The 25134-nt window shown below is 46.5% G+C and overlaps 1 protein-coding gene across 1 annotated transcript in view; it reads right to left on the bottom strand.

The window, feature by feature from the left end:
• The window catches only part of fbrsl1 (fibrosin-like 1), a 258256-nt gene extending 240603 nt beyond the window's left edge, over positions 1-17653 (bottom strand). The window contains exon 1 of the mRNA XM_021621864.2: positions 17616-17653. The gene's annotated coding sequence lies outside the window, so the exon portion shown is untranslated. The remainder of the gene's footprint in view (positions 1-17615) is intronic.
• Between the last annotated feature and the right edge of the window lie 7481 nt (positions 17654-25134).

The raw sequence follows: 25134 nt of genomic DNA, 5'->3' as shown, positions 1-25134 counted from the left end.
CCTTGTGAAGATGCTGGAGGAAACAGGTACAAAAGTATCTATATCCACAATTAACCCGAGTCTTATATCAACATAACCTGAAAGGCCGTTCAGCAAGGAAGAAGCCGCTGCTCCAAAACCGCCATAAAAAAGCCAGACTACGGTTTGCAACTGCACATGGGGACAAAGATCGTACTTTTTGGAGAAATGTCCTCTGGCCTGATGAAACAAAAATAGAACTGTTTGGCACAGGGGTGGCGGCATCATGTTGTGGGGGTGTGGGGGTGCTTTGCTGCAGGAGGGACTGGTGCACTTCACAAAATAGATGGCATCATGAGGCAGGAAAATGATGTGGATATATTGAAGCAACATCTCAAGACATCAGTCAAGAAGTTAAAGCTTGGTCGAAAATGGGTCTTTCAAATGGACAATGACCCCAAGCATACTTCCAAAGTTGTGGCAAAATGGCTTAAGGACAACAAATTCAAAGTATTGGAGAGGCCATCACAAAGCCCTGACCTCAACCCCATAGAAAATGTGTGGGCAGAACTGAAACAGCGTGTGCGAGCAAGGAGGCCTACAAACCTGACTCAGTTACACCAGCTCTGTCAGGAGGAATTGGCCAAAATTCACCCAACTTATTGTGGGAAGCTTGTGGAAGTCTACCTGAAATGTTTGACCCAAGCTAAACAATTTAAAGGCAATGCTACCAAATACTAATTGAGTGTATGTAAACTTCTGACACACTGGGAATGTGATGAAAGAAATAAAAGCTGAAATAAATAATTCTCTCTACTATTATTCTGACATTTTACATTCTTAAAATAAACTGACCTAAGACAGGTTTTTTTTAGTAGGATTAAATGTCAGGAATTGTGAAAGAAAGAGTTTAAATGTATTTGGCTAAGGTGTATGTAAACTTCTGACTTCAACTGTATGGTGTATGTTGTTGATTCTTCTCTCCACATTGCATCAACAGCTTTAAAAAACAGTCTACAAGAATGAATCTGTTGGTTTATAGTTTGCTGAATTAACTGGTAGGTAGGAACCTTGAGGTGCTTGTGCTTGACTCAAAGCCCATGTGAAAACTTTATGTAAATCATTTCCAGGAAATGTGGGTGAGAAATCTTGGAGTGGGATTAGGAAGACCACGGCTGTGAAAGCTCTACTCGATCCATTTCCAAACTGTCACGGGGCCTTTAAGAAGCAAACAAACCCTCTTTAATCTATCTTAATCATACTTAAACATGAATGTTTCATGTGGAAATTCCTGGTTACAATTGAAAGGCTTTTTGCTCCTTCCTCGGGATAACCCCGCTATGGTCGTAGCCAGCTACGTTCCTGATAACACGAATCCCATTGGTGACAAGAAAGCCTCACGAGGCGTACACAGAAGCTAGCCTACATATGTATATCTGACTACAAGAATAAAAATAGGAACTGTGGCGTGTGCTTCCAACAATTCATAATGAAGTGTAGATAATGTATTCACTTTGAAACAACAACATGTTCTTAGATGTTCTAAAAATGCAAGGACAGAGATATTGATTGGTTCTTATTAACAACAGTGTTCTTAGTAGCATTGCAATATGCAAATTACAGGCAAAATAAGGAATTCCAGGCGACAGTGAACCTAATATTATATTCGGAACGATGCATAACCCAATGTTATGATGATTACATTTGACTTGCAATGTTTTCCTTTTTGCATAGAAACAACAACAGCTGGGAGGAGGGATACAGCCTATTCCCCAAAGTAGCTTTTCATCTCCTGCTCATGCCTTACTTTAAATAAATCTCATCGTAGCAGTGGCAACAAATGTTTAGATTTCTCCTCCTCCCTTCAGAAGCCGTAGAGATAAAAGTCAAACCCATCTGTCTCAGTACCAACTTCTCTCTCCTCTCTGGTTGTGCCGTGCCGGGGAGAATTTATCACAGGTCTAACGCGTTGTAGTAAAGTACATCTGCATCCTCTCTGCTCTGCTCCCCCTCGCATCATTATCCTCATCGCCTTTCACTTTCCTAGCGGAGCCCCTTTGGATGGAAAAACAACAGGGTGACAAATAAACAACGGGGTTTAAACACGGTTAAAAGGATCTGACGGCCAGTAATGGAAAAAAGGCTTCCGTATTGTTATAACCTTTCACGTTTGTTTGGTTTACGGAAGGAAGAGCAAGCTATTGTCCTTGTCAGCTAACTGGATCAAGGTTGTTGTGTGGAAAAAATGAATGGCTGAATGAGGTACATGCTGGACAAAAGACGATGGAACTGAAATTGCTTCGAAAATTGTTTTCTTTTCCTATTACACGTGAAAGAATAGAAAAATACAACATAAAGGTGCATTTATGGCACAATCTTATATGTCTGAATACACAAGACAATTGCCGTTCAGTATTTTTTCTTGTTCTTTTCAATTGTCTCTATCTATTTGGAAAGTCTGCATCTACAAAATACAGGTCTACTGCAAAATGAACTGCAGTTTAAAAGCCATATTTTATTGTGCATAGCTAAGTGATGTTATTTGGCACAGAGGAGACATTACAGCTCAGAAACAGAATATCACTGATCCAATTAAAATCTGGCTCCAAAGTGTCACCGGGGTCTCGCTGATTCCTGCCCTGAGCACACGCCATTTTCAAACAAGCCACTGTCAAAGCAAGAGATAGGAACACGAAGCATGAAAAAAAGAAAATAGAGACCTAATTTCCAATCTAGCAACGGATGCCTCCCCTTCCCTCCGACGCAGCTCGATTTAACCTTGAGGAGTAATGAGATCTGACTTGCTTAAATGTTAGCATTCTTAAATCATCAGGAACTGCCTCAGAGGAGACTATAATCACTGTGCCAAATTGCTGCGCTAGCTAATTTCTTTTCTCCCCAGCATTTGCTTGCAGTTAGTGTCGATTATTCAAGAACAGCCATTTAATGCTCCCGGGTCCCAAGAGGTGTTACATTAAAATGTAATAACTTGCAATGTAAATGAAAACAAAAATCATTACTGTTTTATCCCCTTCCTCCACCACCTCCCTCCCTCCCTCCACCACCTCCCTCCTTTTCTCCCTCCCTCCACCACCTCCCTCCCTCCCTCCACCACATCCCTCCTTTTCTCCCTCCCTCCACCACATCCCTCCTTTTCTCCCTCCCTCCACCACCTCCCTCCCTTTCTCCCTCCCTCCACCACCTCCCTCCCTCCTTTTCTCCCTCCCTCCACCACCCTCCTTTTCTCCCTCCCTCCACCACCTCCCTCCCTTTCTCCCTCCCTCCACCACCTCCCTCCCTTTCTCCCTTTCTCCCTCCCTCCCTCCCTCCCTCGCTCCCTCCACCACCTCCCTCCCTCCCTCCACCACCTCCCTCCCTCCCTCCCTCCACCACCTCCCTCCCTCCCTCCCTCCACCACCTCCCTCCCTCCACCACCTCCCTCCCTTTCTCCCTCCCTTTCTCCCTCCCTTTCTCCCTCCCTCCCTACCTCCCTCCCTACCTCCCTCCCTACCTCCCTCGCTCCCTCCACCACCTCCCTCCCTCCCTCCACCACCTCCCTCCCTCCCTCCCTCCACCACCTCCCTCCCTCCCTCCCTCCACCACCTCCCTCCCTCCACCACCTCCCTCCCTTTCTCCCTACTTCCCTCCCTTTCTCCACCACCTCCCTCCCTCCCTCCACCACCTCCCTCCCTCCACCACCTCCCTCCCTTTCTCCCTACTTCCCTCCCTTTCTCCACCACCTCCCTCCCTCCCTCCACCACCTCCCTCCCTCCACCACCTCCCTCCCTTTCTCCCTACCTCCCTCCACCACCTCCCTCCCTCCCTCCATCACCTCCCTCCCTTTCTCCCTACCTCCCTCCCTCCACCACCTCCCTCCCTCCCTCCACCACCTCCCTCCCTCCCTTTCTTCTTACCTACCTCCCTCCCTCCCTCCACCACCTCCCACCCTCCCTCCACCACCTCCCTCCCTTTCTCCCTCCACCACTTCCCTCCCTCCATCACCTCCCTCCCTTTCTCCACCACCTCCCTCCCTTTCTCCACCACCTCCCTCCCTCCCTCCACCACCTCCCTCCCTCCCTCCCTCCACCACCTCCCTCCCTTTCTCCACCACCTCCCTCCCTCCCTCCACCACCTCCCTCCCTCCCTCCCTCCCTTTCTCCCTACCTCCCTCCCTCCCTCCACCACCTCCCTCCCTCCCTCCACCACCTCCCTCCCTTTCTCCCTACCTCCCTCCATCCCTTTCTCCCTCCCTCCACCACTTCCTTTCTCCCTCCCTCTCCACCTCCCTCCCTTTCTCCCTCCCTCCCTCCACCACCTCCATCACTACCTCCCTCCCTACCTCCCTCCACCACCTCCCTCCCTTTCTCCCTACCTCCCTCTACCACCTCCCTACCTCCCTCCCTCCCTCCACCACCTCCCTCCCTCCACCATCTCCCTCCCTTTTAGCCTCCCTCCCTCCACCACCTCCCTCCACCCCTCCATCGTGGGAGTAGGGATCTAAACCTCGGCCCATCTGGCAAACGTGATGAAGCCGGGCCTGGCCAGGACGACCCGCTGCCATGGCTTGACACTCTGCGGAGGAAGGGAAGGAGGGATGGTGGGAGGGAGAGCAGGAGGCTAGGTACCAGATTTGCCTTCTCTAGTCTGGGAATGGGGAGACATGGAGACAGGGAGCCCACTGAGACAGCAGGGCCCGCTTAATCTCCCACATGCCCAGACCTGTTCCACTCTGTGGCGGGCAGAGCGGTGTCAGTGGAGAACAGGAGGGGGTCCACACTGTGGCAAGCAGAGTGGAGAACAGGAGGGGGTCCACACTGTGGCAAGCAGAGTGAAGAACAGGAGGGGGTCCACACTGTGGCGGGCAGAGTGGAGAACAGGAGGGGGTCCACACTGTGGCGGGCAGAGTGGAGAACAGGAGGGGGTCCACACTGTGGCAAGCAGAGTGAAGAACAGGAGGGGGTCCACACTGTGGCGGGCAGAGTGAAGAACAGGAGGGGGTCCACACTGTGGCGGGCAGAGTGATGAACAGGAGGGGGTCCACACTGTGGCGGGCAGAGTGAAGAACAGGAGGGGGTTCACACTGTGGCGGGCAGAGCGGTGTCAGTGGAGAACAGAAGGGGGTCCACACTGTGGCGGGCAGAGCGGTGTCAGTGGAGAACAGGAGGGGGTCCACACTGTGGCGGGCAGAACGGTGTCAGTGGAGAACAGGAGGGGGTCCACACTGTGGCGGGCAGAGCGGTGTCAGTGGAGAACAGGAGGGGTCCACACTGTGGCAAGCAGAGTGGAGAACAGAAGGGGGTCCACACTGTAGCGGGCAGAGCGGTGTCAGTGGAGAACAGGAGGGGGTCCACACTGTGGCGGGCAGAGTGGAGAACAGGAGGGGGTCCACACTGTGGTGGGCAGAACGGTGTCAGTGGAGAACAGGAGGGGGTCCACACTGTGGCGGGCAGAGCGGTGTCAGTGGAGAACAGGAGGGGTCCACACTGTGGCAAGCAGAGTGGAGAACAGAAGGGGGTCCACACTGTAGCGGGCAGAGCGGTGTCAGTGGAGAACAGGAGGGGGTCCACACTGTGGCGGGCAGAGTGGAGAACAGGAGGGGGTCCACACTGTGGCAAGCAGAGTGAAGAACAGGAGGGGGTCCACACTGTGGCGGGCAGAGTGAAGAACAGGAGGGGGTCCACACTGTGGCGGGCAGAACAGTGTCAGTGGAGAACAGGAGGGGGTCCACACTGTGGCAAGCAGAGTGGAGAAAAGGAGGGGGTCCACACTGTGGCGGGCAGAACGGTGTCAGTGGAGAACAGGAGGGGGTCCACACTGTGGCAAGCAGAGTGGAGAAAAGGAGGGGGTCCACACTGTGGCGGGCAGAGCGGTGTCAGTGGAGAACAGGAGGGGTCCACACTGTGGCAAGCAGAGTGGAGAACAGAAGGGGGTCCACACTGTAGCGGGCAGAGCGGTGTCAGTGGAGAACAGGAGGGGGTCCACACTGTGGCAAGCAGAGTGGAGAAAAGGAGGGGGTCCACACTGTGGCGGGCAGAGCGGTGTCAGTGGAGAACAGGAGGGGTCCACACTGTGGCAAGCAGAGTGGAGAACAGAAGGGGGTCCACACTGTAGCGGGCAGAGCGGTGTCAGTGGAGAACAGGAGGGGGTCCACACTGTGGCGGGCAGAACGGTGTCAGTGGAGAACAGGAGGGGGTCCACACTGTGGCGGGCAGAACGGTGTCAGTGGAGAACAGGAGGGGGTCCACACTGTGGCGGGCAGAACGGTGTCAGTGGAGAACAGAAGGGGGTCCACACTGTGGCGGGCAGAGTGGTGTCAGTGAAGAACAGAAGGGGGTCCACACTGTGGCAGGCAGAGCGGTGTCAGTGGAGAACAGGAGGGGGTCCACACTGTGGCAGGCAGAGCGGTGTCAGTGGAGAACAGGAGGGGGTCCACACTGTGGCAGGCAGAGCGGTGTCAGTGGAGAACAGGAGGGGGTCAGGGGTCACGTTAACGCAGAATTCTGCTATTTTCACGCAGAAAAGCAAAGATAAAACACAGAAAAATATTCTTGCTGCGTTTTATAAACGCAGATCTAAATGAGTTTCTTATTGTAAATTCTGCTCGGTTTTAGTCAGGGTTCGCTCCAAATCAGGAATGGGAAAAAAGTAATTTCGTGCTTCAGCTGCACTTCTCCACAATGAAATATATTTGCTCTCGTCATTGGATCACCAGACAGTGCTCTGACTGATGTGTAGGCTACTTTTCTCCGGCAATTTCCTCAGGTGTAGTTTTTCTCCAAAATACAAGATTAACTTCAAGCAAATCATTAGGAAGGTAATTGGCTACATTCTTTCTATGAAAAACATTAGAAAAATTATGGCCCTGCATCGTTATCACAAAAAATATGTGGCAGCTAGCCAAATAGTGTTGCACTTCTGTCTGGTGTCATCTGATTAAAAAAAGTCTGTTGAATGTGTTGCACTATCTTAATTCCCCTTATCTAAATTCAAGCAATAAAACACTGTTGACTTTCAATATAAAACGCAGGTGAAATGGTTTAAAATGCGAATGTTTCTATTTTCTGCATTTTGAAAATGCAGATTTCTGAAAGCTAATGCAATTCCTGGGTGTCCATACTGTGGTGATGAGAGTGAACAACAGGAAGGAATCGCCTTTGCGGTCGCTGTCCCTATGGACATGAATCTTAAATATGAATCTGGTTGGTTGGGGGCCCAAGGAGGTCAGGGAAGAATGTGATGCACTCTCCCACTGGGAGAGGCCTGCCTAATAGTGAGGCAGGTACAGATGACCTACTGTGATGTAGGGAATGGGATTATGTTTGGGATCCTTTGACTGGGTAGAGAACTACATGGAGGGCCGTGGTAGGCTGACGGATAATTGGCTAAATGCCAACAAATATTTAATTGAAGATCTAAGCAAAACACAATTTATCACACTAGCGAGAAATATGTGACTATATATCAGAGCCAGTGTGTACTATTTCTGTTTCATCCAGGCTTCAAAGACAAAATAAAGACACATCTTGGTCAGATAGTGTCTATGTCAGATGAGAGAGAGTGAAACAGGTGGCCTTCATATCAACAGGTGCATGGGGCCTTAGTCTGGTGGACCCAGAGACACAGACATTAGTCTGGTGTACCCAGAGACACAGGCATTAGTCTGGTGTACCCAGAGACACAGACATTAGTCTGGTGTACCCAGAGACACAGACATTAGTCTGGTGTACCCAGAGACACAGACATTAGTCTGGTGTAACCAGAGACACAGGCATTAGTCTGGTGTACCCAGAGACACAGACATTAGTCTGGTGTACCCAGAGACACAGACATTAGTCTGGTGTACCCAGAGACACAGACATTAGTCTGGTGTACCCAGAGACACAGACATTAGTCTGGTGTACCCAGAGACACAGACATTAGTCTGGTGTACCCAGAGACACAGGCATTCGTCTGGTGTACCCAGAGACACAGACATTAGTCTGGTGTACCCAGAGACACAGACATTAGTCTGGTGTACCCAGAGACACAGACATTAGTCTGGTGTACCCAGAGACACAGGCATTAGTCTGGTGTACCCAGAGACACAGGCATTAGTCTGGTGTACCCAGAGACACAGGCATTAGTCTGGTGGACCCAGAGACACAGACATTAGTCTGGTGGACCCAGAGACACAGGCATTAGTCTGGTGGACCCAGAGACACAGACATTAGTCTGGTGGACCCAGAGACACAGACATTAGTCTGGCCCAGAGAGAGTGAGGCTGCTGAAAGCAAGCCATCCAGCCTCTCTACACTGTGAGATCAGACATCTGCCAGTGGGACTACATCACTGGTTGAATGCCACATGTAAAGCCAGATCAGCAATTATGATTAAGCGCCTTTATCTAAAAACAAACTCATCTGCAATTTTGGAGATCAGATCTGGCCCACGTGTGTGAGAGCACGTAGATAGGAAACACTATGCAGGGCCTGAGGGAGGGGATGCCAGGGCTTGGCTGGTCAAGTCCTCTCACCGCATGGTGCTAGTAAGCCGTTGTGGGGAGGTGGGTGGTGGAGGAGCCAGGGGCTAGTCAGGGCCCCCTTATCATGAGCTAGCCAGCATGGGCGTTCTGCACACCACCAGGGTGGACTTTGAACGTTCAAGGCCCGCTGTTGTTTGCCTCGTGCAGCGTCAGCGAGCGCCCACACGCCTCACACACACATTACAGGAAATCTGGGCTGTACCTGCTCTGCGCGTCTGTTAGCCCCAGGCCAAACCATAGTGAAACGAGGTGACATCGCATCAAAAACCGCAAGCTCTATCTCTGTTTTTTACTTTCTCAGAAAGAAGAACGAGAGAGAGAGAGAGAGAGAGAGAGAGAAAAACAAACCACAAAGAAAGCAGCCAGTAGTAGGTGAAGCTGATGAAGAAACGGAACCAAGCTCCTGCAGCTCCTCCCCAGACTATGCTCTACTCAGTATGTGGCCTCAGGGAGACGTAATATACAACACTGTCATTAACAGTTCTTTCCCTCATAAACAGAGCAGAATCAGCTGGAAGTATAATTATACCACTCCTCCTGTAATCTGCCACCTTGCCTGCTGCTCCACCAGACAGAACCTGGAGAGAGGGAGGGAGGAGGGAGGAGGCTTGTGTCGCATGTCGACTGTCAGATATGGGGTAAGGAAAAGGAGAAGAAAAAAAACATGACAGAAAACCAAATTAGTGAGTGTGTTGGCGCTGGGACTCCCAGAAGCAAGGCTCAGGGGGCTCAGACGGGACAAAATGGTGGTTTCGAGTGATTAGAAGACGATCTGCAGAACATGACCTACTTACTAACTTATTGTATGGCTTCGCGAACCGCACACTTATGTGGAGGGGATATGATTGGCTCTGGTGAGTTTCTGGAGGGGGGAACGCCAAAGATAATCCTATGGAATGTACTGTAGTAGTATCATCTTGTGTGGTTACTTTGTAACCTTAACTAAGGCCTTGCTGCGAACCACTGAATCGTGGCATGACAACCAAAGTTACAGCCTGCATTACAGCTAAAGACATTCAGATGCCTTCAAATGAAAAATGAATAAAGTATCACCTAACACCCTTAAAAGGCTATGAGCCAGGGTTTTAGTACCTTTAAAACGAGCTAAGGAAGTGTTGTAGGAGGTGTGAGAGTCACAGAGAGCGAGGCGACGGACAAAAAGAGATGAGAAAAACGCTAGATTCAAATGAGAGACTGCAAAAAGGCAGGCAGGCGAAGGCAAGTGGTGTTCATTTTTCCGCCCCTGAAGTCCCAATGCTGGAATCCACCAGGGCCATAAAATAAACATTTTAGCAGTGGTGTTAATGTGTCAGCCCCAGGCTCCCCTTCATTTCAGGCTTTGTTTACGCGGTGGTGGGAGCTCTTGGTGGTGGGAGCTCTCGGGGTTCGGCGAGGCCCACGGGTCTTTAGTCTCACAGTAGAGGACGTTTACTCTGCTCTCAGCTCTGTCCAAATCAAATCAAATCAAATGCTATTCATCACATGCTTCATAAACAACAGGTGTAGACTAACAGTGAAATGCTGACTTATGGGCCCTTCCCAACAATGCAGAGAGAAAGAAAATTGAGTAATAGAAAGGGTGCAGAAAGGGTCCATCCAGATAGTCCAGATAGTCCAGATAGTCCAGATAGTCCTGATAGTCCTGATAGTCCAGATAGTCCAGATAGTCCAGATAGTCCAGATAGTCCTGATAGCTATTTGGTTAACTATTTATCAGACTTATGAATTGGGGGTAGAAGCTGTTCAGGGTCCCGACTTGGTGCATCGGTACCACTTGTAGTGCGGTAGCAGAGAGAACAGTCTATGACTTGGGTGGCTGGAGTCTTTGACAATTTTTAGGTTCTTCCTCTGACACAAGCCTGCAGCTATCTGTTGCATAGCGCCTTTTGTTCTTCCTCTCCCAGTAAGATTTGGCCATCACAGGTATGTTTCCTGCTTGTTTCCTGAAACAATCGTTAGGGGGCTCGGGAGACAGACTAAGCGGAGAGAGGATTTCAACAGCTAGACACAGCAGTGCAGTAAGATGTTTTCACATGTGGGAATGGAGCATAGAAAAAGTCAAGACAAGATGCGCTGTCTCAAAATCACAAAGATGTATTTTTTTTTACCAGATCTAAAATGGTTTTCGGTGGATACCTGGAGGGGACGGATATGTGTCTGTCTGTGTATCTCTACCTTTGACTAATATTTCACTAGCCATGCTGAATTAATTACCTACAGCAGTGTACAAAATGACCATGATTTGTTATGTTCCCTTCAGTGTATAATCAAGTTGCTAGAGAGTGGTCCTCTGTAGCTCAGGTGGTAGAGTATGGAGCGTGGTTTTTGTAATGCCAGGATTGTTGGTTTGATTCCCTAGACCACCCATGAGTGAAACATTTACAGTATGCACACATTTCTTTTATCCAAGTCACTTTGGATAAGTGTCTACTAAATTGCACATGTTATATATACCGTATACAGAGAGACAGAAAAGAGAAAGAGAGAGAAAGGGAAAGCGAGAAAGACAGAGGGGAAGGGAAATGAAAGGGAAAAGGAGAGGAAGAAAGAATGATAGAGCTGGTGCCATTTTGGTGACATAGTAAGGCCAAGCCCTCTAATCATATCGATCTGCACATACTAATCTGCTTCTGTGCCAGATGACAGCAGGAAGGTTAGTGATCCTGGTTAGAAGAGTCAGCATCACAGCCTCTCCACCAAGATGGCCACTGATTAGCTTTTAATGTGGCCTCTGAGCTTTGAGCTGGGAGGAGAGGAGGCAGAGAGAAAGAGCCAGGGCTGATTACATGAATGAATGCCTCTGACTGACGAAGTGAAGTTATTTACAACCCACAGGAGGCTACTCTCTCCGCTCTCTCTCACATTTCTCTCCCTCTCTGGCCTCTCCCCCTCTTTCTCTCACTCTCTCCGCTCTCTCTCACATTTCTCTCCCTCTCTGGCCTCTCCCCCTCTTTCTCTCACTCTCTCCCCTCTCTGTCCTTCATTTCCCTCCCCGGTGAGAATGCAGCCAGAAATCCCTCCCCAGACAGATGGATGTTTGAAATGGGAGGTTTAATTTATGATCAGGTTTAGGGTTGGATAATGATATCGAGCATTGTAATTTGCTGATGCAAATGGTATGTTATAATGGGCTATAAAAGCCATAGTAAATCTAGGAGAATGGCCAAACACCCAGATCCTTCATTACACAGCTTATTAAAGCATTCAAGTCTGCATTCAGAGATTTTAGAAATGAAAGTAGCATGTAATTGGGCCTTGATTGCGGTGTATGTAATATATGAGTAGAATTATTTGTCTAGAGTGCCCATATACACTGTGTACAAAATATTAGGAACACCTTCCCTTTCCATGACAGAGTGACAAGGTGAATCCAGGTGAAAGCTATGATCTCTTACTGATTTCACTTGTTAAATCCACTTCAATCAGTGTAGATGAAGGGGAGAAGATGGTTTAAAGACAGATTTTTAAGCCTTGCGACACGGATTGTGTATGTGTATCATTCAGAGGATAAATGGGCAAGACAAAATGCTTAAGTGTCTTTGAACTGGGTATGGTAGTAGGTACCAGGCGCACCAGTTTGTGTAAAGAACTGCAGCGCTGCTGGATATTTGAGGCTCAACAATTTCTCATGTGTGTCAAGAATGGTCCACCACCAAAAGGACATCCAGACATCTTGACACAACTGTGGGAAGCATTGGAGTCAACATCGGCCAGCATCCCTGTGGAACACTTTCGACACCATGCCCCAACGAATTGAAGCTGTTCTGAGGGAAAAAAGGGGAGGTGGAACTCAATATTAGGAAGGTGTAAGTTAATGGGGAATGCCAGCGGTATACAAATCCTGAGAGCATCGTCACTTAAATTGGGCCAAGTTGGTGGGGGGCATCAACCAAGAAAAACAAATACATATTTACCCTATACCACTGGAGTCTGCGTGTTTCAGTGTGACATAAACATGGTTGTAACACTGAGATTCATTTAATAATCTATTAGATCTACATAGAGCCTTGTACATTCTCTAATATTAGTTCTACTTTAACAGTGGTTTGGATTGAGAAAGGGCTGAAATGAACCATTAAAGTCACCTCTAGAGAAAAATGCCACTGGGCCAAAATAACTTCACAGCCCTCTAGGTCATTCTAAGTTGTTTTTCAGTCACTAATATCAATTCCATTCGAAAAGCCATATGCAGGTATGCAGCGATGCCGAACTCCCCTTCTCTTGCACAAAGCCTTAGGCGCAAAGCCAAGTGGGCAAAAGCAATTAAGAGTTCATTTAGAACAAGCGAACTATGCCGGCGGTTTCTGAGGCCAGGCCTGCACTAATTCACCATGTAGCCTTTTTATTCAAATGACCTCTCCCAGAGTACCTTTTGTGTTGGCGGATTTTAAATGGCATCTCCACCCCTCCACCATAGGGGCTGTGCAGTCATTGGAAAGGGGATTTTCTGTCCACCGCCATTCAGTGTGCCAGGCACCCAGAAGCCTAAAGCCTTTATCTGGAGCAAATGATTGATGTGTTGTGGGCCCTGCTGTGGTTAACAGACATTTTTATCTGTTGCTAGTGGCAACAGCCGGGCTCCCCCGGCGAGAGGGGAGCAGCAGGCCCCTGCTCTGAAGCAGGCCCGCACACAGGCATAATCAAATAGGGTTTGCAACCCGGACAGCCCTTCTGGAGCGCCCCTGACAGACAACACCTCACTAGAGGGAGGGGACAATGTCAGGGCTCCAACCCTTTCCTGCTGGGCCATTGGTTTATTTGACTAATTTTCACAATGTGCAGGGCCCGCTGGTATGTAGCTAGACACCTGCAGGACGATGGAAACTATGGCCGAACAGAGGCGGTCTGGGATGGGGGAGTTTCAAGGTGAGACAGGGGAGACAAATATACTGTGGACAAAGATAGAGAGAGAGTGAAAGACAGAGAGATACAGAGAGAAAGAGACAGAGAGAGCAATAGAGAGAGAGAGCGAGAGAGTTTCAATGTAGGGGAAAAGATAGGGCCTTCCTCAGCTCATAGGGTGTATTGGTGGGTAATATGTGACGTTACTTTCACTGAGAAAGATGTACATGTTTATAGTAAAATCACATTAAATATGTTGTATAATTTCCCCTCAATTTCCTTCTTTGGCTTTTATAACAATTGGTTTATTTGACATTTAATCAGATGAATCATGTTGTTTAGTTAAATAAACCATGAAGCTTTTTAATAGAGCTTATTATGTATTTGATAAAGATCTTTTGTCTTTAAACCTTGCTTGTCAGAGGACATTTATTTGGAACAAAGCGGAGGTCATGAATGCCAAATCAATTAAATGAGGTTGTTTTAGAAACGCACAGATTACTTTGCGAATGTTATGTTTGAGTGTAGACTCATCTAGCATAAAATACGATTAAATAAATCGGAGCAGGGTAATACCCAACAGGTGTGTCTGTGAGCTATAAACACTCCAGCTCAACCTAGAGCTCCTAACTACTAACATACTGATAAACCCTCCCAAAAGCGTACAGTATCAGCATTCCAACTGCATCTCAGTACAAGGTCTATCTACAATCATTGTGAATGGTCTGAAAAGCCGGACCCTAGGCAACACAGTGACTCTATTGGCACAGAGGAACTACATCAATGCCTACGTCACTAATTTATCCACTTGAATAAAATAGCAAGATGGAAATCAGAGGTAATTTTTAACAAGTGCATTTCACAGGTGACTCGTTTGCATCAACTACATTTCTTTATTTAACCTGTATTTAACTAGGCAAGTTAGTTAAGAACACATTTTTATTTACAATGACGGCTAGGAACAGTGAGTTAACTGCCTTGTTCAGGGGCAGAACGACAGATTTATACCTTGTCAGCTCGGGGATTCGATCTAGCAACCTTTCGGTTACCGGCCCAACGCTCTAACCACTTGGCTACCTGCCGGCTCCTAAAACCATGATAAAGGTTTTGCATGCAAACTTTGGTTTTGAATCGCGACGTTCTGGCATGTCTGCCTCGTGATTTGTTGGAATTTCAGTCCCTGGATGTTTGTTTTTTATCGACGTAGGCAGTGACATAAAGAGTCCATCATTGAAAGGGTCTGGCCCTAGTCCAGCGTTTCCCAAACTCGGTCCTCGGGACCCCAAGGGGTTCACGTTTAGTTTTTCGCCCTAGCACTACACATTGGGCTGATCAAAGCTTGATGATTAGTTGATTATTTGAATCAGCTGTGTAGTGCTAGGACAAAAACCAAAACGTGCCCCCCTTGGGGTCCCGAGTACCGAGTTTGGGAAACCCTGCCCTGGTCACTGTGTTGCCTTTTCAAGACTGCATTGTGAAGGGGGGAAAACAAGAGTTGGGCCTTCAGTGGCTGGGGGAAGCTCAATCGCTTCCTCTTGGTGAAAAGGAGCTGTTTCATATTTTCGTAAACTGTCTTCCTATGTTCTGTTTCAAGCCTGCAGAGGATATTGGAGGGGCAGATAGCCACATCGTGATATTTTTACATTTCTCTCCGTCTCTTAAAAGCCTATCTCACCGAGCGAGGCACAGAGGAGGACTGGAGGTTTTTATCGAGGGCCCCAGAGAGAAAGATAATTCACCAGAAAGACTTAGGGACAGGGGCCATCTCCTTCTCCTCTCCCCTGTAAAAACAAGCAGGTAGTGAACAGCTGAGGAAATGGGCCAGATATTGTCTCCCAAACGTGTGACACTATAATAAAGCCAGAGGAACACAGAAGATAGGAGAGGGAAACAGGACCTGAAACTATTCCACATCCACTTTTACCTCAGACTGATAGTGGTGCTCAGTGGTTGTGCTGTATATTACCTGTTATCAGCAATGGAGTTTAATACAGATTAATGTAAGGAGCCGGATGTGTACAGCTCATGTATGCTAATGGGGAACTAGCAATATTGTACGTTAATACATGCTAACATGTACCTATAAATATGATGTTCCAACAATATATAATTTTTTACTACTGAACCTACGGCTTCAGTCCTCCTACAGCTCCAATTCGGTATATGTCTACATCTGAATGTCTTCTTTTACGTCTAAAATGAACCTCTCTGATAAAGCAGCCTGGCAGGCATGCAACGTCAGAAACATATGTCAGGGGAAACAGCGGAGGCGTTATCTCCTATAGAAGTGGAAAACAAACTGTCAAGAGAGATTGGGTTTTTGACCTCTTAGTGCCTTGTGACAGATAAAACCACCCCCCACCTACCCGCTACCCCTCTCCTTCCTCCAGCCGCTGCATTTGTTTCGCCCTCTTTCAGACAGGCCCCTGGTGGTTCCGAGGCCCCATTTCAGAGCCCAGAGCACCTGCTGATAAGGGCCTCTGTGCGACCCCTGAAGTCAGAGTTGAGCGCACTCTGAGAGAGCCGAGCCTCTGAATCATTCTGCCCACAAGCAGCCCAGAGGGCAGCACCATCAGATAGGACAATGTGAGACTTCCTGCCCCTGTGCACTTTCTTGCTTTTTTCTTGCTTCCCTCCCTCCCTCCCTCCTTTTCTACTTCCCTCTCTCTCGATCTTTGTTAATCTTACTCTCTCTCTTCTCTCACCCTCCCCCTGCCTCGCTATCCGTAAAGAACAGATAAAGACAGGGGGCCTTCTCCTTCCTTCCTTCCTTCCCTCCACCAGACTCAAACTGACAGCTCAAGTGAAAGGGCTGCAGCAGCTTCCGGGAGGTCTTGTTTGTTTTCATCTCTGTGAGAGTATGCAGCCATGAGGGAATAGGAATGGGACAAGTTCCATTTCCATGCAGCAGTAGCACCATAAGGACCCACACAGATCAATGTCTTTTAACTTAAGCTTTGTTTGGCTCTTTAAAAGCTACCTCAGCAGATACTCTTCCCCTGATTAGCAGTGACAAACCATTTATAGATGTTTTTTATTTGTTTGATAACACTGAAGCTACAATACGAATTGCCATGACACTCACAGGCAGGTCTAGTGTTGTAACGGGAGATAAAAGTCTCTCTATAAATTAGCCCTTTCATGTAGACGCTTAGAAAACCAGGTTCCAAAATGGTTATTTGGTTGTCCCCATAGGATAATCCTTTTTGGTTCCACATAGAACCCCTTTTGGTTCCAGGTAGAACTCTTTTGGGTTCCATGTACAACCCTCTGTGGAAAGGGTTATACATGGAACTCAAAAGGGTTCTACCTGGAACCAAGAATAGTTCTTCAAAGACTTCTCCTATGGGGACAGCCAAAGAACCATTTTAGGTTTCTAGATAGTACCTTGTTTTTTGTGTAGAGTGTAGAGGACAACATGGACAACTAGAAAGACTCACGACTGCCTCTATCAACTCCGAGCCTCATCATTAAAGCAATACTCATCAGCTTTCTGCAAATAATGATAAGTGAAAAGGTTCATTAGGTTTGAAAAACACATACTGGTGTGTAGTTTGCAAAATATACTTTTAAATGTGAAAAATAGTTTCCTAGTGACAATAAGTGAACCAGTGTACATTATAATACGAATGGGCTGACAAGATTTTTTATAAACATTTTCACTTTGCACAAGAACACATTCTACATTTTCAATTCAACGGTAACGAAAGTATAGCGCTCAATGTGAAAGTAGTTATATTTCCCCTATTCATAAGATAGGCCTACATAATAACAGCTATGCTATGGGTTTTCTAAAAGGACAAGGTAGTATATTATATTATATGTATAGTGGGAAAATTACTTTTGTGTATCAATGCAGGCACTCACTTTAAAAAAAAGGCTTTTAAGCATAATGTCTGACAACTGAATCAAATAACTAGATGGCAGGCAGTTGGAGGAAGACACCTCCTCTAACACTTAAACTGCTAAACCACTGAATGGCTGCCTGCCTGCCTGGCCTGACGTGATGGATGTCAATAAAATAGGCACATTTACCCAAGGTAGAGCAAGACACTCTATGGGGCCCTGGTCAAAAGTAATGCACTACGTAGGGAATAGGGTGCCATTTGGGGCTCAGTGTCTTCCCTTCCTTCCTACAATTTAACCAGTCATTCAAGATTAATGTCCCTAATTTCATGATTTCTCCATTACTCTATTTAACATAATAAAAGTATCGCGTGGTGGAGCCATAAAGAGGGCCGTTGGAGATTGTAATTCTGCCGTAAAAGTCATGAAGCATGAAAATGTCACTTACCGAGTAGCCCCGGCCTGACAGCGAGTGAGTGGAGCTCTGTAGAGAGAGAGGAGAACAGGGTTGACCTTTAGGGGCCAGGAGCCAGCCGCTGACACAGAAATTATGAGGCCGCTATAGTTTAATATCAATATTCATGTTAACCTTCTGTCTCCCATGTTTTTGGGGTGAACAACAGCTCAGATAAAACATGAATACAGTATAGCACTACATAAATATACCATTCCATTGCATCACCCTTAACAACCCATCTTTCATTGATTTGTGTAAAAATGATTTAGTGGAGTGGGATAACATTTACAGTATAAGTAATGGGGTGTAGTTCAGGGTCAAAGTTGAGTTTTGTATGCATGTATGGACAATATTGAGCAATTTCAGTGACAACAGAAATGGTATTTGTATTACATTATATTGAATTTGTATTAGGATTTTGAATTTGAATTCGATATTTTTTAATTTCTGCACTTTTTTAAATCATTGAATTCATAAATGTAACTTGTATTTCATGATTTGAAACTGAATTGAATGAATATTGCATTCAGGTTTCAAATTCAATATCAATTTAATTGAATATTCAAATTCAATGATTATATATTCAGTTTCAAAATAAAGTTTACCAACTATAATTTAAAGTTTATCAAAGTTTCATATATTCAACTTCTCAGATGCATTCAAATGCAGTTCCATACAGATGGAATGAAACACTCTCTGTGGTAAAAATAAGCTTCTTGCAGTTTCTGAAGCCAATGTGAATGGTTTAATGTATTGTCTTCCTATGAATTTGTCTCTAGCATTTGAACAGTTTTTTGGAAAAAAAAAAAAAAAAAAAAGAGCTAATAATAAAAGCATAATAAAAGCTATTATGACCCCATTTCTGAGAGCCTAGACTCTCTGGAACACGAATGTGCCTTCTGTTCCCCTCACAGGCCGTGCAAGACATGTTAGAATGTAGTGTCACAAAAAAACGCAATTTGCCCCAATAAGAATATAGTTTAAGTCCCGTCAAAAGCCCTTCTAAGGATAGCCTTTCCACTCCCTATTTAATCGTGCTCTTGTGACTGACTGAGTTCGCAGGACTGTGTTAGTCCACAGCTAAAGCCCATAGGGATGAGTTCAGGAAGCTAACAAGTCTTCAAGTCTCCAGTAAAGTTACTCATCAAAAGAGCGTGGTTCATCGAACCTCCTCAGTTACATTTTAACCCCCTTTGACCGCATATTCAGAGATCATGGCACCAATATAACTGACTGGTTTCAAATCAGGCCTACTGCAAAACAACGACACTTCCTGTGGCAAACAGAAGCAGCAGGATCTGTGCACCCCATTTAATGAGAGTGCAACAGAGGTAGTTTGGTGATCCATGCATGTGAGGAGCAACCTTGCCTGAGACCTGAAGACGTGTTAGTTTGACTGATGGGGTTCTAATCCAGGTCTCCTGTACGCCAGACAAGGCAACGTTTCAGGTCTCAGACAAGTTACCCAGAAGTCTAATCTTTCAGGATTGGGGTCAAAATAGTTTAAATGAAATGAAACATGCCACATTGGCTTCAGAAAACGCCCGAAGCTTCCGTTTACCACAGAGAGCAATGCTCCTCTACCTTTCCTGATTGGCAAAGTACCATGATGTTGTCTCTGGTTTTGAATCTGAATTTAAAGAGCTGCATTTGAAAACTCAATCTGAATGCATCTGAGAAGTTGAATATATGAAACTTTGATAAACGTGAAATGATAGTTTGGAAAGTTGATACACAGTAAATGAATGCAGTATCTACCACATTGAAACTGAACATATAAATATTGAATATGAATATTCCATTAAATATCATTTTTAAACTGAATTGAATATTCATTCAATTCAGTTTCAAATCATGAAATACAATTTCAATTTATGAATTCAATTATGTGCATTACAAATTAAAAAAATCTTAAATTCAAATTCAATATCCTAATATAAATTCTAAATTCTGGAATTCAAATACAATTTCGGTTGGCACTGAAATCGCTCCACAGGACAAACCCAATAATGGTTGTCTCATTCACTTATATATAATGTCAAATACACTGACACTATATAATAACCCTGTCATGTGTATGCTGACATAGTGTGCTCGCTTCTGTTGATAGACGAGGCCTCTGACAGGGAGAGTCCATCTCTCTCTCTTTTTATCTCTCTCTCCGTCACTCACTCAGGTCACAGTCAGAATACCAATCTCCAAATCTCCCTCTCCTTCCTCTCCTTCCACTTTCCCCCCTTTATTCCTCCATTTCGATTGGCAATTTGCAGTCTCAGGAGGGGACTTTTCTGCAAGACCAATTTTGTCCATAGTACCTCCAATCCCTCCATCTCTCCATCCCTCCCTCCCACACCTTCCTCTGCGCTTTAGCCCTCATCAGTGCCTCTGTGCCTTCCGAATCACAGTCTCAACCCCACTGTGACAATTAGGGAGGTGTCCTACTGTGAACCGGAAAGTCAGCTCTGCGGGAATCAAAAGACTATTCCCTCTCCATTCACCCCTCCTGTCCCCACCGCCTGAGATAGAGGGAGGGAGAAGGAGGGGTAGAGGTGGAGGGCAGAGGGGCAGGGCCAGCCATATATGTGGACACAAAGGGGCAAAAGCGAACAACGTACGTGTAGTGTGTGTGTGAGTGAGTGAATGTGCATGCACGTATAATGTGTGTGTGCATGTGTGTGTGACTCAGTAACAGGAGGCCAAGGCCATTTGGAATTAGCCTTACTATGCAGGGTTCATTCAAGTTGGAGCGTTTGGAGTAGAAAGAGAGGCTTATTTAAATGATAATGAGGGACAATCCATTGGATTTAGTCTTGGTGAAGAGAAGAGGGGAAGAATCCATTAAAGCAGCGGTTCATAAGCCATGGGGCTGGGATTCAGCTAAACACTCTCTCTTAAAAGCCATTATACATGGCTCTCAATGGATTTCTGAAGCGCTTAGGACTTCAAAAGGATTTAAGAACCTGCCCCAGAGAGGCAGCAGTGAGGTGGGGGAGGATAGGGGGGAGTCAGGGGGGTGTGGAGGACGCTGGCTGCGTTTTAGGGTTAACTAAACAGCCCCGGAGAACAGAAATGTTGCTAAATTCGCCCCCTAATCCTCTCCCCATTTCCACGCCCCCTCCCCCGGACCCTCAAAGCCACGGCGACAAGCAGGGCGAGGCCTGGCAGTTGGTTTTCCTACGGGCCAGACTATTGGATTTTGAGGTGCGGAAACTGAAATGGGCCAATCGGGGCTCGGCAGAGTGTGAATTGTGTGTGTGTGTGTAAAAACAGGGACAGCTTCCAGCATGCAGCAAGCAGCAGGCCTCGGAGCTCTCCAGCAGGAGTGGCTGGGCGGGTGAGACCCCAGCAGTACTGCCACCCTCTCTCCCCCCGCTACACTCTCTCTCCCTTCCACCCTCCCCCCTGCACACTGACACAGAAGCACAGAAAATCTCCCTCCACATTTCCCTAATCCCTGCCTGTACGACAGCTTTCTGCCGGGGACCAGCTGAACCAGGGGCTGGTCCATCAACACAAAATCCATTTGGCTAATGATTCACGGCTACAGCACAGTACATAATTAGTTAAGAACTCTTATAGCCTGGGACCACTTTGGTGTAGGAATCAAATATGAGTTATGCATTTAATGAAAATGACTGTTTGTTCTCTCACAGTGCAGAGGCAGTAGTTGAAAAAAGAAGACAGTGAAAGGAAACCCTTCCTCTCCAGCAGTGGCCAGACAGGTCTCGCCCTGAGTGGGCCCAGCTCTGCTCAGAGACCCTATCTGTGGATTAAAGAGATGGATAGCTAGGGATGGATGGCATTGCTACAGCGATCAGCGTCTTTGCACTATCTATTTGGCAGGAGATTAGGGAGACATGCCATATCTAACACCGTCGACGATTACAGCATGCAATTTGAACAGTTCCCCCGCTCCTCCTCCCCGTACCCCCAACACCCTTCACTGTCGCATTTGCCTGTCAGAACTGTCATTCGCCAGCACCTTTTTATCTGCCAAACCCAGCACTTTATCCTGACTTTTTCATTAAAAAACAGCCCAAATATATGAGGAATGGCAGGAGAGAGAGAGAGAGAGAGAGAGAGAGAGAGAGAGAGAGAGAGAGACAGAGACAGAGAGAGAGAGAGAGAGAGAGAGAGAGAGAGAGAGAGAGAGGGAGAGAGAGAGAGGGAGAGAGAGAGAGAGAGAGAAGGCTTAGAAAAGGGAAAAGGGAAAATATCATGTGAAAGGGGTGGGGGAGTGTTTTTTTTCTCTCTCTCCACATCTCTAGATTTTCTTTGGGAATTCTGAATAGCTTGAACAACGCATTTAGTTCATTAAAATCTTTTCTCTCCATAATTTTTCCTCGATCACTTCTTTGACTGTAGAAGTTGCAGCCCCCCCCCCCCCCCCCACACACACACACCCTTACATCCTCCAGCTAAATGAACTGTCTGATTGAATTTACTGAGGTTTGGGAGGCCTGGTTGACAGGCATTAGTTAGGAAGCATATTCTACATTGATTTAAAATGACCCGCTTGGGGATTTTGCATAAATTCATATTACTTTTCCTGTATCTAAATTGCATTATCTCATCCCTAGCGCCAACCGACACCCTAGCTGCCTCCGTTTTCTATACCACCCACTCGTCTCGGCATATGGACGCACACACAGCAGTAATTGGAAAGACCTTTAACTCTTTGCTGTCCTGGTCGGCGAGGGTCAGCTACCACCTAGTGGAACAGCCTTAGGTCACATCTACATAACCATAGCAGGCTTTGAATGTCGCAGGGCATCTAGTCTACGTCCCAAATGGCACCCTAATCCCTATGGGGCCTTATAGGCCCTGGTCAAAAGTAGTGCACTATATAGGGAATACGGTGTCATTTGGGATGCAGTCCTAGTGTGATAGCTGTGTGTCTGTGTGGTTTGGCTAATAGTTTTCTGCTTGTCGCTGTTGATCAGGACGGTTTTCTATTGCATGTGGATTAATGACGTGTGAGTCTGGACTAGGTAACTAGATAGCCTGTTGCTGGTCTGGTCTCCTGTTAGGAGTTCTGGAGGGTCTGGGGGAGATACAGCCCTAATTAAACACGTTGTAACAAGGTAGGCAGTCATGTTGTATTTTTTTATTAACTCATGATGTGGCATGTATTTATATATTCAGCTAATGGTTTGCTTTTCTGGTTATTGCAAAACAGTTTACTTTGGCCATAGCATATTTTGAGGATTGTCCGGGGTACATAACTTAGCCAGGAGGGTCTGGGGGTCTGATGGTCTCGGGGACGGATGGTCTCGGGGTCGGATGGTCTCGGGGTCAGATGGTCTCGGGGTCTGATGGTCTCTGGGTCTGATGGTCTCTGGGTCTGATGGTCTAGGGGTCTGATGGTCTAGGGGTCTTATGGTCTGGGGGTCTTATGGTCTGGGGGTCTGATGGTCTGGGGGTCTGATGGTCTGGGGGTCTGATGGTCTGGGGGTCTGATGGTAGGCTTGAACGGTATCCAGATTTGAATATTGTCATACTGTCCTTCTCTTATCCTGTGATTTACAGTATTACCGGCATAGCACACAAGGAACGCGCAAGAAAAGCCCATTGGGTTTATTTTACTACAATGCTAACACAATTAGCACAAACTAATAGCGAAATCTCATAGAATCTGTTAGCTAATTGCTAACGAGTGAAAAATAATTGCAGACAGGCAAATCCAGCTCATAAAGTTATACAAGTAAAGCTATTAGCTACCAAATTCTATTTTCGGTGAGTGTGGACATCAACAAGCAAACGGGAACGAGAGAAATTGTGCAAGTGAACAAAATTGTGATGCATGCTTTTCTGAAGGAAGAGCAGCACATGTGTACATGGAGCAGAGGAAAACAAAAATATTAGTAAGAAGCACATGGAAAAAATGGCAGCTGTACAGACAACTCATTTAGAGCTCTTTGACTTCTGTCAGAAAGCCATTATAAGATATCTGATTGCCCACATTTAGTGATGAATTGCATACAAGTGTAGCTTCATCACCTCATGTCTGCAGCACAACAGAGACTCTGATAGATATGAACGCTATGGACTCACCAGCACCTGCTGTCTCCCGTTGTGCTATTTACAAACAAACACCTGACTGACTCAACTGTTCTGGGGAACTACAGTAAGTTTCATAAATGTAAAATAATGTGACAGGTGAAATGAAGAATACAACCTGCTTTATCTCCTAAAGTATTGCACAAGTTGACTGCTGGTATTAACTTAAAAAGTATCTACAAATATTAAAATGTATTGAAAAACTTCAAATAAATACTGTTGACAGTATTGAAGGCATTGAAAAGCCATCCGTGGCTTTTCCCAAATACCCAGGTATACGATATATACGGTACACCTCCCAAGCCTATCTGGGGGTCTAATGGTCTGGGCGGTAGGAGTAGCGCGTCTCTCTTACCTCACTGAGGTGCTCTTTAGACGTGCTCCTGTTGGGTCTGTTGATCTCCTGCATGGCCCCATCCTCATCCAGCCTCACCGGGCGCACCTGCAGGGCCTTGGTCTAGAGGAAAGAAACAGAGGAAGAAGCATTCGTTATTATACAGTAGAAAAATAATATGTTGTGTATTATGAAGAGGGTATCCATAGAAAGTGTTACCAAACATTTTTCATAGAATAGAGACAAAGTATTGCTTTAGTAAGACTCGAGTCAAAGAAGACCAACTTGATACCACATAAAACTACACAGCAACTACAATATACAACATGACCAAACTCCATGTGTAATCACATTTGGCATCGTGTGGTCCATTCACACTATGGGAACCCATCCATAACACAAAGGCAAACAGGTAGCCCCATGTCTCAGTATCAGTTCATAGTTTGAATGTATGCAAAGTAGCCCTGCCAGTAACCAAAATGTCTGCCTGAAAGTAATGTTGATGCAACACCTGTATCCAAGAACAATCTGCAGTTTATTGTTTACAACCTGCACATAGCGGATATGCCCAGTGGTGCACCACTGAATGATGAAGTTGCTTCTTTGGGTCTGCCAACTTGAGAGCATGTGTTGTTTGGTAGGGGCTAGACAGACAAGCCATGAGAGGAGCGTTGGCTTGGCAGCGACCCATATTCCTAGGACAGATGGGAGGCAGCCACACTGCCACAGTCAGTCGAGGAGGAGTAGGAGATAGGAGGTAGCCCACCCCACCGCAGGAGCACTTCATCCTATCAGCCCTGTACAAGCCCCTCTCTGAGGACAATGGGGACGGCTGATGGCTGCCTGTGGGGTGTAATCCATTTGACTAGCAGCCTGCTCTGGTCCCTGGTGGCCCTAGCACGCGGTGGCTAGCCTCGGTCTCCAGATCTCCACTGTCATTTAAACACATCACTGCTACAATTAACCTTTCCCTGTAAATATCAATTATGGCCCCCGGCCGTGTAGAATTAAAAGGGTCATCAGCTAATCTGACAGGTCCTGTACTGAGGCGGCGTGGCGGAGGCATTGCCACCTGGCTGAGAGAGAGAAAGAGAGGCAAGAGGCTGGCCTGGCTGT

The sequence above is a fragment of the Oncorhynchus mykiss genome, chromosome 11 (genome assembly GCF_013265735.2).
Source record: "Oncorhynchus mykiss isolate Arlee chromosome 11, USDA_OmykA_1.1, whole genome shotgun sequence".
Taxonomy (NCBI): Eukaryota; Metazoa; Chordata; class Actinopteri; order Salmoniformes; family Salmonidae; genus Oncorhynchus; species Oncorhynchus mykiss.
Note: the sequence above shows the minus strand (reverse complement) of the source record. Positions and strands in the feature narration are given on the sequence as shown.